Source organism: Salmo salar, chromosome ssa09 (genome assembly GCF_905237065.1).
Source record: "Salmo salar chromosome ssa09, Ssal_v3.1, whole genome shotgun sequence".
Taxonomy (NCBI): Eukaryota; Metazoa; Chordata; class Actinopteri; order Salmoniformes; family Salmonidae; genus Salmo; species Salmo salar.
In genome coordinates this window covers 149,513,100-149,526,255 of record NC_059450.1, presented here as the reverse complement: position 1 = coordinate 149,526,255, position 13,156 = coordinate 149,513,100, and the positions used below count along the sequence as shown (strand labels likewise).

General features: G+C 42.5%; 1 long non-coding RNA gene across 1 annotated transcript; it reads right to left on the bottom strand.

Annotated features, from left to right (window-relative positions):
* Positions 1 to 392: 392 nt before the first annotated feature.
* On the bottom strand, positions 393 to 10,987 carry LOC106605914 (uncharacterized). The gene is made up of 4 exons (XR_006771228.1): positions 10,595 to 10,987; positions 1,335 to 2,268; positions 1,202 to 1,241; positions 393 to 1,073 (listed from the first exon to the last, which is right to left on the bottom strand). It is a non-coding gene; the product is annotated as an uncharacterized lncRNA (long non-coding RNA).
* Positions 10,988 to 13,156: the final 2,169 nt, after the last annotated feature.

Genomic DNA, 13,156 nt, shown 5'->3' with positions numbered 1-13,156 from the left:
GCTCTTGTCAATGTTGTTCCTTTTTGTATCACTAAGACAAGCCAATACTTTATATGTTATAAAAATCTGGAATTGGCAAAATCTCATGAAAAAGATAAGCAATACAATCTATAGATAGTAAACAGATAAGTTGACATTTTGAGCCTGTAATCGAACCCACAAATACTGATGCTCCAGTTACTCAACTAGTCTAAAGAAGGCCAGTTGTATTCCTTCTTTAATCAGCAAGCACAACAGTTTTCAGTTGTGCTAACATAATTGCAATATGGTTTTCTAATGATTAATTCACCTTTTAAAATGATAAACTTGGATTAGCTAACACAACATGCCACAGGAGTGATGGTTGCTGATAATGGGCCTCTGTACGCCTATGTAGATATTCCATTAAACATCTGCCATTTCCAGCTACAATAGTCATTTACAACATTAACAATGTCTACACTGCATTTCTGATCAATTTGATGCTATTTTAATGGACACATTTTTTTGCTTTTCTTTCAAAAACAAGGACATTTTAAGTGACCCCAAACTTTTGAACGGTAGTGCACATACTGTATTTATCATTAGGAGAACAATCTAAATTCCAGCATTTACTCAAAAGATAAAGCTCATTGTCTTAAACCTTCTAGATAAGAAAGCACTATCATAGTAAGAGAATAGCATTGTGAGGCCTAGCTTTGGTTTGATGCTGTTGCTCTTCAGTCCAGGTTCTGTTGTGGATCTCTTCAGTCCAGGTTCTGTGGTGGTTCTCTTCAGTCCAGGTTCTGTGGTGGTTCTCTTCAGTCCAGGTTCTGTTGTGGTTCTTTTCAGTCCAGGTTCTGTGGTGGTTCTCTTCAGTCCAGGTTCTGTGGTGGTTCTCTTAAGTTCTCATAATCGGAGAGCTCAGTATCTATCTGAGGGGCTGTGTCACTGCGAAGTCTCTCACATTCTGAAAGAAGACACATTAAATGAGCACTTTACAAACCACACAAACTGCATTATAAGAGACTTACTTCCAGGGTGTCATACTCTGGTGACCAGGTCTTCATGTTCAGAGATGTGTACATGTCACTGTTGGGGTCAGGATGGACCCTCTGTGGAGCAGAGACACAGAAACACAAACACTCAATACTGCATAAAACACAAATACATTAATCCATTCACTTACTGTTTATGTCTGTGGAATTGGGATTGAAATAACTTAGGTTTTTGACATTATTACCTGTGTGTCTGCTGTGGCATCACTTCCTCCTGTGGATCTCCTGTAATGAGGGACAGAGTGAGTTCTGCTCTCTACTGACGTCTAGTGGAGTTTGATATGTTACTAATACAGTATATGTAGATGGCTGGATCACCTCTTCATATAGCAGTAGATTGTGACTAGAAGAGCTCCAGCAGTCAGGACAGCCCCCAACCCCACCACAGGAAACCAGGGAAACACTGCTGTAGTATCATGAGATTATAAATGCAAGGTGGAGATATGACATAGAGGAACCCAGGGAAACACTGCTGTAGTATTGTGAGATTATAACTACATGGTGGAGATATGACATAGAGGAACCCAGGGAAACACTGCTGTAGTATTGTGAGATTATAAATACATGGTGGAGATATGACATAGAGGAAACCAGGGAAACACTGCTGTAGTATCATGAGATAATAAATGCATGGTGGAGATATGACATAGAGGAACCCAGGGAAACACTGCTGTAGTATTGTGAGATTATAAATACATGGTGGAGATATGATATAGTGGAAACCAGGGAAACACTGCTGTAGTATCTTGAGATTATAAATACATGGTGGAGATATGACATAGAGGACACCAGGGAAACACTGCTGTAGTATCATGAGTTAATAAATGCATGATGGAGATATAGGGGAAACCTGGGAAGAACAAAATGAAACAATATTTATCTAATTCTATGTCATATGGTATAATAAGTGTCTAACATCGCTAATGATTCTTTATTGTTGTTGATCTGTGTGATTATCAATGAATAGAGGAAGAGTAGGTGTACTTACACTGAACGTCCAAAAACACTGAAGAAGAGTTGAGACATCCATATTTATTCTCAACCACACAGTAATATTCTCCACTGTCCTCAGTGCTGAACTTGGTGATGGTGTATCTATGTCCTGATGCTTTTGGTGAGGTTACGTTCTTCTTGTACCAGGTGTATTTGTCCACATGTGGGTTGGCATCACTGCTGCAGGTCAGAGTCACTGAACTGCCCTCCACTATTCCACCAGAGGGACTGACTGACACCGAGGTGTTCTTTGGGCCATCTGGTAAAGAGGATGACAGAAATGGTAAGAGTACACATAGTATAATGCAACAATGTGTACTCTTACCTTGCTCAGAAAACTTGCAGGGTACCAAATAAAACCACCCGCAGGTCCAATTCGGCCCACGGTGTCACAGTATCCACAGAAGGTGGCGCCCCTCCTCAGTCGGACGGCGCTCGTCGCTCGTCGTTGCCGATCTACTAGCTGCCATCAATCTATGTTTCTGTGTTCTTTGGGTTTTGTCTGTCAAGGTTCACACCTGTTCCTTGTCTGTCATTAGTGGGGGGGTATTTAGTTTGTTCCTTTGTGTTCTGTATTCGTGCGGGATTGTTTGTATGTCGACAGGCAGTTAGTAGTTAACGCTGCTTTTGATTTTCAGCGTGCAACAAATGATTATTGTATTGCCGGGCTGTGCCCCGTGCGTTATCGTTCTTGAAAACCTATTCTCCCTTTTTGGGTGTTGTGCGCACCCTGTGCCTTTTGACCACCTTTGTTACGGTGACAATAAAACTTCGGCACTACTGGACCTCAGTCTCCTGCTCTTGACTCTGCCCCTTTTTCCCTGCCCTTAAGGAAACGTGACAGAATCCCGCACCACAACGATGGAGTCAGCAGGAGCAGAAGCGCCGCCCATGGCCGAGCAGGTGTCACAACACGCCAGCCTCTCCACCGCCTGGGCTCGGCTATGGACCAGGTGCTGTGCCCGGTTGGAGAGCTGGGAGAGAGGTGCTTCCCCACCAGACCAGCTACGGTTCCTCAGCCGCCGCTCCCTACCGACACCCACTGAAGCGGGCTCAAGCGGAACTGGATTACGCCTCTGAGGGAATTCGATGGGACGGCTGCAGGGTGTAAGGGGTTTGCTCCAGATAGAACTATACCTGGCGAATGGGCCCGCCTCTCCCTCCGACGAAGAGAAAGTGAGCGACCCTTATCTCGTGTCTTACGGGTAGAGCCCTGAATGGGCCAACGCGGGTCTGGGATGGCCCAGACTTCCGGCTGGGGCACTACCCGAGTTCACCCATCGCCTCGGCGGTATCGATCATCCTCGGAGGGCAAGCGGCGGGTGAGCGGTTATTTCACTTGAGACAGGAGACGAGGAGCGCTCAGGACTTGTCCCTGAGTTCCGTGGACTGTCGCCGCTGGATCGGTGGGGAATGAGCGGGCCCTGATAGATCACTATCGATGGAATTCCGGGGAGGATGTCCTGCCGGGAGCTGGCTTGTAGGGACAACACCATCACCCTAGACCAGCTGGTGGATGTATCCATCAGGCTGGACAACCTGCTGGCTGCTCGGGACGTTCAAGTCGGGGCCTGTTCTGTTCCACCTCCCAGCCCTCCTGCTCCACTGCCCATGGAGATAGGAGGAGCTGCTTGCAGGAGGACCATAGGGAGGGCCTCCCCCACTCCACTGTGGGCGAAGAGGACACACTCGCGGACAGTGCTGGAGGGGTCCACCCGGGAGTTCGACGGCAGGCAGAGCACCCATCGACCCCCAGGTGAGTCAGCACCAGCCACACCCAGAGCCCCCTGTCGACTCACATCTACCCCCAGTTTGTTTTCCCAATTTTCCCTCACTTCCAGTATAAGGCACTAGTCGATTCAGGTGCAGCTGGGAGTTTTATGGACCGTGGGGCCAAGAGGTTAGGAATTCCCTGGTTCAGCTGAACCACCCCTTCCTTGTGCACGCACTAGATAGTCAACCGCTAGGGTCCGGCCAAGTGTGCCACTGGTTATGGTGACGTGGGGGCCATGTATAACGTATCAGCCTATTCTCATTGACTCCAAGGCGTTTCCGTGGTACTGGGAGTCCCCCTGGCTGTAGTCACTCACAACCCCCAGATTTCATGGAGGCAGAGGGCTCTTAAGGGGTCACGAGGGAGTGCTCAGGTAGGTGTATAGGAGTTTCATTAGTGCGACCACGGTGGAAAGTCCAGACCGTTCCACCGTGCACATTCCCTCTGAATATGCTGATTTGCTATCGCCTTTAGTAAAACGAAGGCGACTCACCACCCCCCACGACGCAGATTGTGCGAGCAAACCTCCAGGCTGACGCGTTCCTTCCTAGGAGTCACTGGGTATCCTCTGTCTCAGGAGGAGACAGTGGCTATGGAGACATACGCCACTGAGTCTTTGAGCAGGGACATTCGGCCATCCAAGTCACCCGTCTCGTTTTTTTGTGAAGAAGAAGGAGGGAGGTCTGGGCGCCAGGCATTGACTATAGAGGTCTAAATTTATCACGTGGGTTTCAGTTACCCGCTACCTCTCATTGCTACGGCAGTGGAGTCATTCATGGGGCACGCTTCTTCACCAAATCCAGATCTCAGGAGCGCGAATAACCTGGTGCGTATCTGAGATGGAGACGAGTGGAAATTTAGTACCACATCTGGCCATTATGAGTACCTCGGCCATGCCGTATGGGTTAACCTGTTAGGCCAGGGGCAGTATTGACACACGGCTGGATAAAAAAAAACGTACCCGATTTAATCTGGTTACTAACCTGCCCAGTAACTAGAATATGCATATAATTATTGGCTTTGTACAGAAAACACCCTAAAGTTTCTAAAACTGTTTGAATGGTGTCTGTGAGCATAACAGAACTCAAATGGCTTCTATTAAAACTCCTTGAGAAGATTCCATGCAGGAAGTGGCCTGTCTGACAAGTTGTGTTTTATCTTGGCTCTTTTATTTGAAGACTGAGGATCTTGCAATAACGTGACACTTCCTATTGCTCCCATAGGCTCTCAGAGCCCGGGAAAAAGCTGAACGATATCGAGGCAGGCTCTGGGCTGAAACACTTTATCGCTAGCTTTGGCAAGTGGCCTATCAGAGTACTGTGGGCTTTGCCATGTTCTTCGAGTTGACCGGTCGTTGGCTTTCTTTCCTCTGTTTACCTAAATGCAGATTCCTGCTCTGAATATTATCGCTTTTTAAGAGAAAATGGTACAAAAATTGATTTTAAACAGCGTTGACATGCTTCAAAGTACGGTAATGAACATTTCGATTTTTTACCACCCGCGCCCATGCTCACCACCCTTATTTACCCTTTCGATAGTGTCTTGAACGCACGAACAAAATGTCATATTTGGATATAACGATGTATTATTTTGGACCAAACCAACATTTGTTATTGAAGTAGAAGTCCTGGGAGTGCATTCTGACGAAGACAGCAATGGTAATAAAAATGTTCTTATAGAAAATCTGACTTTGGTGAGTGCTAAACTTGCTGGGTGTCTAAATAGCTAGCCCTGTGATGCCGGGCTATCTACTCAGAATATTGCAAAATGTGCTTTCACCGAAAAGCTATTTTAAAATCGGACATAGCGATTGCATAAAGGAGTTCTGTATCTATAATTTTAAACAATTGTTATGTTTTCTGTGAACGTTTATCGTGAGGTAATTTAGTAAATTCACCCAAAGTGTTCGGTGGGAATGCTAGTCACATGCTAGTAACATGCTAATGTAAAAAGCTGGTTTTTGATATAAATATGAACTTGATTGAACAAAACATGCATGTATTGTATAACTTAACCTTGTTAGGGCTAGGGGGCAGCATTGACACGGGTTGGATAAAAACATACCCGATTTAATCTGGTTACCACCTACCAGTAACTAGAATATGCATATACTTATTACATATGGATAGAAAACACCCTAAATTTTCTAAAACTGTTTGAATGGTGTCTGTGAGTATAAAGTAGAATTAAAATGGCAGGTCAAAACCTGAGAGATTCCTTTACAGGAAGTGGCCTGTCTGACCATTTCTGGAATCCTTGCCATCTCTATCATTTACTATGATCTCTGCCTAACGCAACACTTCCCACGTGTCGGCCCAGGCTCTCAGAGCCCGGGAAAAAGAGAATGTCGTCGTCATTCCAGCCCCAGGCTGAAACACATTATCGCTCTTCTCAAGTGGGCCCATCAAGAGACACTCAGCTTATGCGCGTGACCCCGACCGCCCCGCCTTGGGATTTTTTCCTCTGTTTGCCGTAAAAGGAGATTCTGTCGGAATTTTATCGCTTTTCTACGAGAAAAATGACGTAAAATTTGATTTTAAACAGCGGTTGACATGCTTCGACGTACGGCAATGGAATACTTTGAATTTTATTGTCAGGAATTGCGCTGCCGCCGCACACTTCTTTACTATTTCGGATAGTGTCTGGAACGCACGAACAAAACGCTCGCTATTCGAATATAACGATGGATTATTTTGGACCAAAACCAACATTTGTTATTGAAGTAGACGTCCTGGGTGTGCATTCTGACGAAGACAACAAAAGGTAATGACATTTTTTATAATAGTAAATATGATTATGGTGAGTGCTTAAACTTGCCGGGTGTTCAAATAGCTGCAGCCCGTGATGCCTGGGCTATGTACTTAGAATAATATTGCAAAATGTAAGCCACCCAAAAGCTATTTTAAATCGGACATATCGAGTGCATAGAGGAGGTCTGTATCTATAATTTTAAAATAATTGTTAAGTGCTTTTTGTGAACGTTTATCGTGAGTAATTTAGTAAAATGTTAGCGACTTCATAAGTTTGGCGGGGTATGCTAGTTCTTGAACGCTACATGCTAATGTAAAAAGCTGGTTTTTGATATAAATATGAATTTGATTGAACAAAACATGCATGTATTGTATAACATAATGTCCTAGGGTTGTCATCTGATGAAGATCATCAAAGGTGAGTGCTGCATTTAGTTGTCTTCTCTGGGTTTTGGGTGACATTATATGCTGGCTTGAAAATTGGGTGTCTGATTATTTCTGGCTTGGTACTCTGCTGACAGATAATCTAATGTTTTGCTTTTTGCTAAAGCCTTTTGAAATCGGACAGTGTGGTTAGATTAACGAGAGTCATTTTTAAATGGCTGTAAAATAGTCATATGTTTGGAGAAATTGAAGTAATATGATTTTGAAGATTTTGAAAATCGCGCCACAGGATGGCAGTGGCTGTTACGTAGGTGGGACGAATTCGTCCCGCCGGTCCCATAGAGGTTAATGTCCTAGGTTAGTGCTGCATTTAGTTGTGGTTTGGGTTTATGTGACATTATAAGCTAGCTTGAAAAATGGGTGTCTGATTATTTCTGGCTATGTACTCTGCTGACATAATCTAATGTTAACGAGAGTCTTGTCTTTAAAATGGTGTAAAATAGTAATATGTTTGAGAAATTGAAGTAAAAGCATTTCTAAGGTATTTGAATATCGCGCGACGGGATTACACTGGCTGTTGAGTAGGTGGGCGTCCCACCTAGCCCAGAGAGGTTAAAGCTGCTTTTGATTTTCAGCGTGGAACTAATTATTATTGTATTGCCGGGCTGCGCCCTGTGCGTTATCATTCTTGGAAACCTATTCTCCCTTTTTGGGTGTTGTGCGCACAGGGTGTGCCTTTTGACCACCTTTGCCGGTGATAAATAAAACTTCGGCACCAATCGACCTCAGTCTCTGTTTTGATTCTGCCCTTTTCTCGCCCTTAAGGAAACATGACACGTGGTCCGCCAGTTGTGGAACCCTGGTCTATGTCAGGGAAAAAGCAGGTGTTCTTAATGTTTTGTATACTCAGTGTGTAGTTCTAGAATTATATCCCACATCCCACAGGTGACAGTAAGAGTCTCTTCAGGAGAGTGGAGATCCTCATGGTTTTCTACAGCACAGGAGTATCTGCCTGTATCCTCACTGCTGACTGGCTTTAGGTTTGGTACTTGATCCACCCAGGCCACTTCAGATTGCTGCTTGTTTGCGGATGTGGAGGCTGCTCCAGTAGCACCCATAAGTATATTATATGTTATATAATCTAACCACTTTAGTAACCCAAATAAATTTAAAGACATTAAAAAACATGACTTACTGCATTATCATAAGACAGGATATATGCATATTATTAACACATTCGAAACACTTTGAATTTTCTAAAACAGTTTGAATGGTGTCTGTAAGTATAACAAAACTCATATTGCAGGCAAAACCTGTGAAAAATAGATTTAAAAAAATGTGAATTTTGTGACTGTACTATTTAGTGTCATTGTTTTATAGATACCATAGTGAGAAAGGATTCATTTCGCAACACCTACGGCTTCCACTAGATGTCAACGATCTTTATAAAGTTGTTTGAAGGTCTATGATAAATAACAGAGAGCAAATAAAAAACTAAGAAGATATGTCATCACTTCATTTTTTTTGCGCCGGCGCATAAATCTGAGAAGCGTGAGTTTGTCTTCATTGTTTATCTAGACATAGGATAGGTTGTGTGAAAATATTACTGATGTGTTTAACGTTAAAAATGGACCAAAGATTAATGCTAAAACAACATTTGACATGTTTGAACGGACGTAAATAGATTATTTACTAGGTTTTTTAGCGTTTCGGCGTGATTTACACTCCCACCACGTTTTGTGGGAGCATAATGAACGCTAAGTACTTGGTGTTATTTGGACATAAATTATGAACTTTGTCAAAAGAAACTACATTTGTTCCGACCTGGGATGCCTTCCGACCTGGGATGCCTGCCTTCTGGATGTAGATAATCAAAGGTAAGGGGATATTTACAATGTTACTTATATCGATTTTAGATGATGCTAACTGTATAGCATAGCCTGTTGTTCTTAGCATAGCACCGGTTTATTGCAAAATGTGATTTCCCAGCAAAGTTATTTTGAGATCTGGGCTTTCGTAGCAATTACGAGATGATATATATTATTCTTTGAATGACAATATTATAATTTACCAATGTTTTCTTTAATAGTAATTTTGTTATGTTCAATTTGAAGCATTTCAGAGAAGAAAAAATCTGAATTTCACACTACTGTAAAATGCTGTTTTTGGATATAAATATGAACTGTAATGCATGGCCAGGTAACATAATGTCCTAGGAGTGTCATCTGATGAAGATTGACAAAAGTTAGTGCATAATTCTAGCTGGTTTCTGCTTTTGGTGACGCCTGACCTTGGAATTGAAATGTGATGTTTGTACTTTTGTGGCTATGTACTGTCCTAACATAATCTAACTTTATGCTTTTTGCCGTAAAGCCCTTTGAAAATCGAACAACGCGTGTTAGATTAAGGAGATGTTTATCATTTAAATTGTAAAAAATAGTTGATTGTTTGAGAGAAATTGAAATTATTCGATTTTTGATGTTTTGAATTTCCAGCCTTGTTAGCAATCCCGACTCGGGGTTCATTGCTAACCTGTAGCCCCAACAGGTTAAAACCCTGATTCACCTGATCTCTATTACAATAAACAAAGACTTTCCTACACAGATGGTTCTCATTTTTTTATTTTATTTTTTATTTAACCTTTATTTAACCAGGTAGGCTAGTTGAGAACAAGTTCTCATTTACCACTGCGACCTGGCCAAGATAAAGCAAAGCAGTGTGACACAAACAACTCCAGAGTTACAATGAAATAAACAAATGATACAGTCAATAACACAATAGAAAAAGTCTATATACAGTGTAAGGAAAATGAGGTAAGATAAGGAAGGTAAGGCAACAACAGGGGCCATAGTGGCGAAACAATTACAATATAGCAGTTAAACACTGGAGTGATAGATGCCGAAGATGAATGCAAGTAGAGATACTGGGGTGCAAAGGAGCAAAATAAATAAATAACAGTATAGGGATGAGGTAGTTGGATGGGCTACAGATGGGCTATGTACAGGTGCAGTGATCTGTGAGCTGCTCTGACAGCTGGTGCTTAGAGCTAGTGAGGGAGATATGAGTCTCCAGCTTCAGTGATTTTTGCAGTCTGCTCCAGTCATTGGCATTAGAGAACTGAAAGGGAAGGCGGCCAAAGGAGGAATTGACTTTGGGGGTGACCAGTGAAATATACCTGCTGGAGCGCGTGCTACGTGTGGGTGCTGCTATGGTGACCAGTGAGCTGAGATAAGGCGGTGCTTTACCTAGCAAAGATTTATAGATGACCTTGTGCCAGTGGGTTTAAGAATAATATGAAGCAAGGGCCAATAATCTAGGAGCATACAGGTCGCAGTGGTGGGTAGTATATGGGGCTTTAGTGACAAAACGGATTGCACTGTGATAGACTGCATCCGATTTGCTGAGTAGAGTGTTGGAGGCTATTTTGTAAATGACATTGCCGAAGTCGCCATTGTATCAATATTAACTAATACATTGACACTGTGGCAGGAACAGGGTTGCAAAACTCTGGTAACTTTCCTAATATCCCCATGTTTTCCAGAATAATCCCAGAATTAGAAGGAATTAATCCTCCAACCAGGATTTCTGGAAAACCTGGGAATTTTGGGGAAGTTACCAAAATGTTACAACACTAGGCAGGAGTCACATTCACCTGAAGGTTGTGAGTGCAGTGTTACCTGTGACAGTCAATGTTGTTCCAGGGAAGCTGTACCCCCATCCTGAGGTTTGTGTGTTGAAAATGAACTTGTACTCAGCAGAGTCCTCCTCTCTCAGATCTGTGATTCTCAGGGTGGAGCGACCGCTGTCCTTCTCTCCAGCATACTCCACGCGACCTGCATACCTTGGGTCTGTGGTTAGGTCCTCAGGGATCTACTCATCCTTCCAGGTTGCACTCCTTTTAGGAATAAACCAGAGTGATGATGTGACAGTATCATAACCACTGTCATACTTGGAGGATATATCCACTGATGACCCCTTCAAGGCACAGACTCCCTGATGGGGGTAAGTCACACTCCAACAGTTCTGACCACGAACACCTAAAACAATAACATGACAATATAGTGTTTTCTGTATTCTGTGCTCAGATCGTTCTGTGTGATGAGTGTTTCAGATGTCTAATTCACCAACATGAATGAATATAGCCTACTGAGGAATACTGTAGTTGAATTTACACTCACACACTGCAGGAGAGTGGAGATCCTCATGGTATTTTATAGTACAGGAGTAACTGTCTGCATCACTAAAGTAGTCTGAGTTCAGGCTGGAAGTGTCCTCCTTTACTTTGTGTCCGTTCTTGTACCAGATGGAGGTGGGGTTACCAGTCAGAGTACATGTGGTGCTGCAGGTCAGTGTCAGCTGTCTTGAAAACAGTGAAGTTGTCATCTTTACCTGTAAATCTGGAGAGAAATATATCACATGAAAATACTGTATGAATTTACTGAGTTCTCTTCTGAAGAAATGATGCAAGCCATTCCTATTACAGTCTGTACAGACTATCATCCTGACCCTAATACTGAATAAACACAAATCAAGATACGTGTTGAACTAGCCTACAATAACTAGACTATTCATTTTGTTTGAATACAAATTTCGTTAGTCCGTAGATTGATGAGGCACATTTGTATCGAATCTTGATCTAGTATTTAGCACGGTATTACCTGTGACAGAGTAACTCCGTGTTATACTGCCCTCTTAAATCTGAATAAACTATTTTAGAGACAATAATGACAGTCATTCTCTCTCTCAGGTCTCTGTTTCAACTACACTGAACAAAAATATAAATGCAACATGTAAAGTGTTGGTCCCATGTTTCATGAGCTGAAATAATACATCCCAGAAATGTTCCATATGAACAAAAAGCGTATTTGCCTCCTGCAGCGTGACACATCTCCTTCACAGAGTGTTGATCAGGCTGTTGATTGTGGCCATTCACGTGGTCTGCGGTTGTGAGGCTAGTTGGACTTACTGCCAAATTCTCTAAAATGACGTTGGAGGCGGCTTACGGTAGATAAATTAACATTCAATTATCTGGTAAAAGCTCTGGCTGACATTCCTGCAGTCAGCATGCCAATTGCACACTCCCTCAAAACTTGATACATCTGTGGCATTGTCTTGTGTGACAAAACTGCACAATTTAGAGTGGCCTTTTGTTATCCCCAGCACAAAGTGCACCTGTGTAATGATAATGCTGTTTAATCAGCTTCATTATATGCCACACTGTCAAGTGGATGGGTTATCTTGGCCAAGGAGAAATTCTCACAAACAGGGATGTTATCAAGTTTGTTCACAACATTTGAGAGCTGTATGTTTTTTGTGCAAATGGAACATTTCTGGGATCTTTTATTTCAGCTCATTAAACAAACACATTTCTTGTTGCATTTATATTTTATTCAGTGTCCGGTATGTCCTCTTATGTGAAATACTACATTTGTTTTTTCCTGTCACATTCCACCACAGTGTCTGTATGACTGCCCTTAATACAGTAATGACAGTTATAGATGTGAGATGAGTGACAGATCACATGTGACAGTCAGGGACACAGGTGAGCCATGAAACTTTTCTCCAGATGTTATGAATCTGAACCTGTACCCAGCAGAGTCACTCAATCTCAGGTCTGTGATTCTCAGGGTCAGTCTCTCTTCTTATCCCCAAGGTACTCTATATGAGCCTCATACCCTGGCACCGAGTTCAGATCTTCAGCATCCATTCCAGACCATTTAGTAAACCAGAAAGCTTGTTTGATCTCATGATAACTGGGATTTGTGTAAGAGCAGGATATGTTCACTGCTGACCCCTTCAAGACACAGATACTCTGGTGGGTGTAAGTCACACTCCAACAGTTGTTACCTGAAATACAAGAAGACAATAGAACACCTTTATATTACCTATACACTTATGTTGTTATGTTCACCTGCAAGAAAACCAAAAGTCACTAAAACGGAAGGGGGAAATAACAGTCACTGACAAAGACCAAAATGTGACTGGTTTCCAGGAAGTGTTCTGAAAGAAACTCATAAGGGTGTCCATTGAAAGTTGACTAGCAACAACAACTGAAACCAAAAAGACATGAGCGCCCACAACATTTGCCCAATAAGAAGAAAACAAAATAAAAACACACACCAAATGTGAAGACAGAAAGCAAACCAAAAAATGGAGCAAAACCACTCAAAAACACTCAAAAACAGGGAAGATAAAGAATTGTTTTTCTATAACTCAAATAGGGAGAACCAAATAATGTG